Consider the following 6,077-nt stretch of genomic DNA (forward strand, 5'->3'; position numbering starts at 1 on the left):
AAAATAACGCCCGCAAGAGAGCTCTCCAGCTGTGTTTTCTTCCGATGAAGCTACCCATATCTTGCCAGGCACCGACGAGGCAAAGGCAAGACACACTGTCCAACACACCGACGAGGCGGATACCACCAGACTGGGCACCGACGAGGCGAAGGCCACCCATCTGTTTGAGCTGACGAGGCCAGACATCTTCATCATCGGACATCGACAGGCCGGAGGGACATGGCCAAGCATCGCCGGAGCGACGGGCGTACCGGTCCACACCTCTACTCCACAACATCATCACCATCGTCTACGCCAAGCACATGGAGAAGACGAGACTTCAAGACGACGACCATTGCAGCCGCTTAAATCAAAGGGCGTCCACGACTTAGACTCGTGGACATAATTGTTTATTGTTCCATGCTATTATATTATCTGTTTTGGATGTTTTATATGCATTAATATGCTATTTTATAAATTTTTTGGACTAACTTATTAACCTAGAGCCTAGTGCCAGATTCTGTTTTTTCCTTGTTTTTGAGTTTTGTAGAAAGGGAATACCAAACGGAATGAAACTTTACGATGATTTTTCTTGGACCAGAAGACACCCAGGGGACTTGGAGTCCAAGTCAGAGGAGCCTCGAGGTGGACACTAGGGTGGAGGGTGCGCCCAGGGGTAGGGCGCGCCCCCTGGCCTAATTCTTCGGCCTATATATTCACGTACATCCTAGAAACATTATTGGAAGCCACGAAACCACTTTTCCGCCGCCGTAGCCTTATGTACCCGTGAGATCCCATCTGGAGGCCTTTTCCGGTACTCTGCCGGAGGGGGATTCGATCACAGAGGGCTTCTACATCAACACCATTGCCCTTCCGATGAAGCATGAGTAATTTACCATAGACATACGAGTCCATAGCTAGTAGCTAGATGGCTTCTTCTCTCTCTTTGATTCTCAATACCATGTGTCTGCTCGATGTTCTCCTTCGGGCCGCGGTGGCGGAGTGGGCGATGGCCCTGGCTTTCGATGGTGGTGTGGCGGCCATGGCGACAAATGGTGGGGTGGCGGCAACAGAGGCCGACAACAGTTGCCTTCGGGCAGTGGCGGCGGAGCGTGTGGTGGGTGTTGCGCACACACCCAACAGGGATGCCACGCGCACTACACTACGTCAGGGACTGCGCCGCTGCCGCGGTGTAGCCTCCCAGCTGGAGTTGTCCTCTGATGATGGCGGAGTGGATGACCGACGACGATGGACCGGTGCAATTGGCGATTGTGGGAGAAGCAGACGAGATAAGCTACAAGGAGGGAGGGTAAAATGCAACGCTGGACTCGCCGTCCGTGAAGGTTTATATAGCAGATCGGTAAGCATTTGGATTTTGGGGGATTTTGCCGAGACAGGCGGGAAGCTTGCATGGCTATGCGCGGAAACCAGCACGATTGCGTGGGAACGGGCTAATCGACGATTCATTGGCGCCACTTCGAGCCATCGTTTGGCCAAAAGAACTCCCCTGTGCGTTGCTCAAGCTTGCGCTGCCCCAACACGTCCAGGAGGTCTGCGTACACTAATTAATGTGCTTGAGAAATAGACCTTTTGCTGTAACAAGTCATGGAAGCGTAAAGTAAATGAAGAAGTCTACGCCCCTGTTTTCCATGAAAAAATGTTTTGCGGCACCAATTCATGGTTTTTGGGCGACTTGGTTCGTCGGTGTCGGCGACCTAGGTCACGAGGGGAGGAGGGTAGGCGAGTTTGTGCCTCATGTTAGGCGATTCAGGTTGGGTGCTTCGGTGGTTTTTGGGCGACTTGGTTCATCGGGGTCGGCAACCTAGGTCATGAGGTGAAAGGGGGGTACCTGAATTTGTGCCTTGTGTTAGGCGATTCAGTTTGGGTGCTTCGGTGGTTTTGGGCTACATGGTTCGTCGGTGTCAGCGACTTAGGTCACGAGGGGAGAGGGGGTAGGCGAGTTTGTTCCTCGAGTTAGGCGATTCGGGATGGGTGCTTCGGTGATTTTCGGTGACTTGTTTCGTCTGGGTCGGCGACCTTGGTCACGAGAGGAGAGTGGGGTAGGTGAGTTTGTCCCCCGTGTTAGGCGATTCGGTTTGAGTGCTTTGTTGGTTTTGCGCGACTTGGTTCATCGGGGTCGGCAACCTAGGTCACCAGGGGAGAAGGGGTAGGCGAGTTTGTCCCTCGTGTTAGGTGATTTGGGTTGGGTGCTTTGGTGGTTTTGGGAGACTTGGTTCATCGGGGTCGGTGACCTAGGTCACGAGGGGAGAGGGGGTAGGCGAGTTTGTCCCCCGTGTTAGGTGATTTGGGTTGGGTGCTTTCGGTGGTTTTGGGAGACTTGGTTCATCGGGGTCGGTGACCTAGGTCACGAGGGGAGAGGGGGTAGGCGAGTTTGTCCCCCGTGTTAGGCCATTCAGGTTGGATGCTTCGTTGGTTTCGGGCGACTTGGATCGTCGGGGTCGGCAACCTTGGTCACCAGGGGAGAGGGGGTAGGCGAGTTTGTCCCTCGTGTTAGGCCATTCGGGTTGGGTGCGTCAGTGGTTTTGGGCAACTTGGTTCGTCGGGGTTGGCAACCTAGGTCACGAGGGGAGAGGGGGTAGGCGAGTTTGTCCCCCGTGTTAGGTGATTCGGGTTGGGTGCTTTGTTGGTTTTGGCGACTTGGTTCGTGTATTTTCCGCGTCCCGATAGGGGTCAAGCGCGGGTCGGCTTCCCACCCCGTGTATGTAAAGGTTGAGGGCGAAGATTTTCCGCGCCTCACAATTTTTTTTACAGGTCGCGGGCTGATACGGTGTCTGACCGGGACACTTTTTTGCCCGAAACATTAAATGGGTGGTTATTCCGTGGGTTCGCGCGTTTTAAGGGTCCGCTAGAGATGCTCTTACCCGCCCCCGCCCCCCTACCCTTAATTGTGTTCCCTACTAAAGAAAAGCAGATGCTAACTTAGGCAACTTTAGTGTAAGAGATTAGGTGACTCGAAGGATGGATGAGCTAACTTAGTATATGGGGTTTACTCCACGAGCTCTCACAACCACAACCCTAAAGGTCAGCCACACTATTACAAAACAAGCGATCGAACTTCAGAACCAAGAACATTGTCTACTTCAGCATGGTATAGTATGCAAGAAGAACTTTCAGAAACGAGTATTGCTTGCTGACCGATTATCGCTACATATTAGCTCAGAATCTTCCTCGGTATCACGCAACCACTACTCAGCACGACATGCTTCTATCAACATCGACAGGAGGGAATTGGCTGCAAAAAGTGCAAATAAAAACACCCAAGAATCACCTCCCTTGCTGGGTACACTGCAATGTAAAAAATAAAAATGAATTGTGCTTTTCATATATAACTCCGACAGAAAATGGAAGCAGCCACATTATGTAGCATTTAGCTATTAAATTGCCTAATGCAGCATTAGTTTCCCAGAGTTTTGGCACGATATGGTTTAGTGTTGTAGGCAATATTTGTCGTTAGAAGCAACAAAATGAGACATTATTTAGCCTCCCGTGCTCTACAAAACTTGGAGCGGGGGGGTTATAATTGCCTACCGGTGCTTGTGAAAATGTCATTCAAAATCAATAACATTTTCTATCCCCGTATGATGAATAATGTTGTCTGAACCAATTTCAGCTGTACGAGACCCAGCTGCTTGATGTCACAGAATTCAGTAAGGACGCTGCTTGATGTAGGCAATTCTGATTAACATAGACGGACATTTCTTAACAAAATCTGAGGCAAGTTAATGTTGAAAAAGAACCAGTGCCTATGGTGCTAGCTAGCAAGAAACACGGGAGATCTAAGCAAAATTTGACTTGAAAAAATGTGGCAAGTCTTCCATGTCTGCTAGCAACAGCAGACGGAATCAGATCAGGCGCGAGCTAAATTACAGAAGATCTTACTATGCTTCCTCCAAAATGAATTCATGCATTGAGCAGTACCTCGGCACTCTCACTCCCGCGAGATTTCGGCTCCAGCTCGCCGCGTCGGTCGAGCACCACCGTCCACTCCCGCTCACTACATCTTGCCGCGCCGGGCCGCCGGCGAGATGCTTTAGATTGACGCCTGCGCCATCATAGCCAGCGGTTGGAGTACACCGCGGCCGCTCCTGCTCTCTCGGCGTTGCCAACGCGCAAGCCGTCGGCGTCCCATTGGTGCGCATCACCGTCCCAGCCGCTTGCTACACTCCTAGAGCTCTTCGCCGTGGAGGAGGGTACCACCACTCTGTCTGGCTAGCTCCGTCTCGCTCGCTCTCTCTGTCTATCTCAAGGGATTGGGGAATGGATAAGAGCGGCAGGAATGGATTAGAGAAAGGAGAAGAACACACACACACGGACGAGAACAGAGAAAGGAGAAGACACGATCCGCGGTTGTACACACACGCGCACGACAAGGAAATCAAATTCGAGCCAGAAGAGTCCTTGGATTTTTATTATCTGACAGGGCAAGGTTTACAATTTTAAGAAGAGGAAGCCCATAAAATAAAATCTAACAACACACGCACGACCCGTATAACCCCATCTCGTTCAAGGAAACGTCTCCTCCGCTGTCTTCGCTGGCTGCGTCGTTATCGCAGATAGCCGTATTGTAGTTTAATTTGATGCAGGCCGTAATGCATTTATGTTGGTTGCATTCACCAATATCAATACGGGCGCAATCTTTCAGCTTAGCGCCTGAACCACACAATTTACAGATGCACCCGAAAAATCATGTTAGTAAGTGTTTCCATGATCCTAATTTACAATACGGAATTTCAGTACTACGATCCGAGCCAGCTTAACTTACCGGAGGAAATGAGGAGCAGGGCCAAGGAGAAGGCAGCAAGCAGTTGAGCGCTGTTGGACGCCATGACCAATTGCTCGACCAAATGAAATTGTTGGATGCGATGGGAGTGTGAGGAGAAGAACGTGATGATGGAGTGCTATTTAGACAAGTGATGGAAGTCTTAGCCTCTTGGCCCTGCATTGATGTCTCAGAAGGATATGTTAATCAAAATGTTGCATATTGGTCAGAATTAATTGTGTTCATTGATGTTGATTAATACTTGCCTAATCTCTAACCCCAGCTAGCTTGTGGCTTATTACAAAGGTCGCTAGTGTGCGTTCGTGAATAACCCGAATAAATGTTGTAGTAGTAAATACGTATACGGGTAATGAACGTTGATATTATGTAGAGAATTAATTGCATGTTGATATTAGGTAGAATTTAAATTAAACATTAATTGTGAGATAAGCACAAACATTAATTATTTGTTATCTAGGTCATTTGATTGACCTAATTTGATGGCCGAGATTAATTGAATGTGTTCCTTGGGTCTTTTTATATTGGTATAGATATAGGTGCAAATCAGTTATCATTGATCAATCTCTACTCTAAAAGAGAAGTTGGTAGCTCGATATCCTGGTTTATTTTTGCCTCACCTGTTTATTTTTGTCTAACCTCCCATCATCCCCCTTGCATTGGTTTATTTTCGCCTCATCTCTCAACACCCAATCCCATTGAATTTTTCTCCCGCACATTAAAAAACCAAATCCAATTAAAGGGGGAGTTCTTGTTTGATGCTTGCTCTGGTAGTTGCTGGTTCAATTCATTTACAAAAATAATAGTAAATAATAGGAAATTAAGAACTCAGAAATCCCACCATATATGTGAGATAATCTTTCTAAAAGACATACATAAGTTTTTTCCAAATATTCTTCCAAAACAAAATCAAACAATTCTCAATAGCGAATCGCTAATCGAGTGCATTATCCCATTTATTATTATCATTATCTCTACTATTAAATGACAATCAAAACTTTACTAATACAACAAAAACAACATATCTTTTTCGTATCTTATGAAATCACATATATTTTCTTATCTTACCAAATCACCTATATCTCTACTATTATAAGGAGTTGGTAGGCCGACACACATTGTTTACTTTTGCCTTCAACTCCCACCACCACCCCTCCATGAATGTGAACCTTTCATGCAAAACTACTCATAATCTCCTCTCTTAACAAATTAACTTGCAAAAATCTGAACGTATCAGAACATTCCTCACCTTGATAGGTATGTTTCATTGATGGACTTTCTTTTCATGCCTGTGCACATG

General features: G+C 47.6%; 1 long non-coding RNA gene across 1 annotated transcript; it reads right to left on the bottom strand.

Moving 5' to 3' along the window:
- Nucleotides 1-3,079: 3,079 nt before the first annotated feature.
- Nucleotides 3,080-4,898, bottom strand: LOC120974910 (uncharacterized). Its single transcript, XR_005770425.3, has 3 exons — nucleotides 4,763-4,898; nucleotides 3,919-4,650; nucleotides 3,080-3,285 (listed from the first exon to the last, which is right to left on the bottom strand). It is a non-coding gene; the product is annotated as an uncharacterized lncRNA (long non-coding RNA).
- Between the last annotated feature and the right edge of the window lie 1,179 nt (nucleotides 4,899-6,077).

This window comes from Aegilops tauschii, chromosome 2, assembly GCF_002575655.3.
Source record: "Aegilops tauschii subsp. strangulata cultivar AL8/78 chromosome 2, Aet v6.0, whole genome shotgun sequence".
Classification (NCBI taxonomy): domain Eukaryota; kingdom Viridiplantae; phylum Streptophyta; class Magnoliopsida; order Poales; family Poaceae; genus Aegilops; species Aegilops tauschii.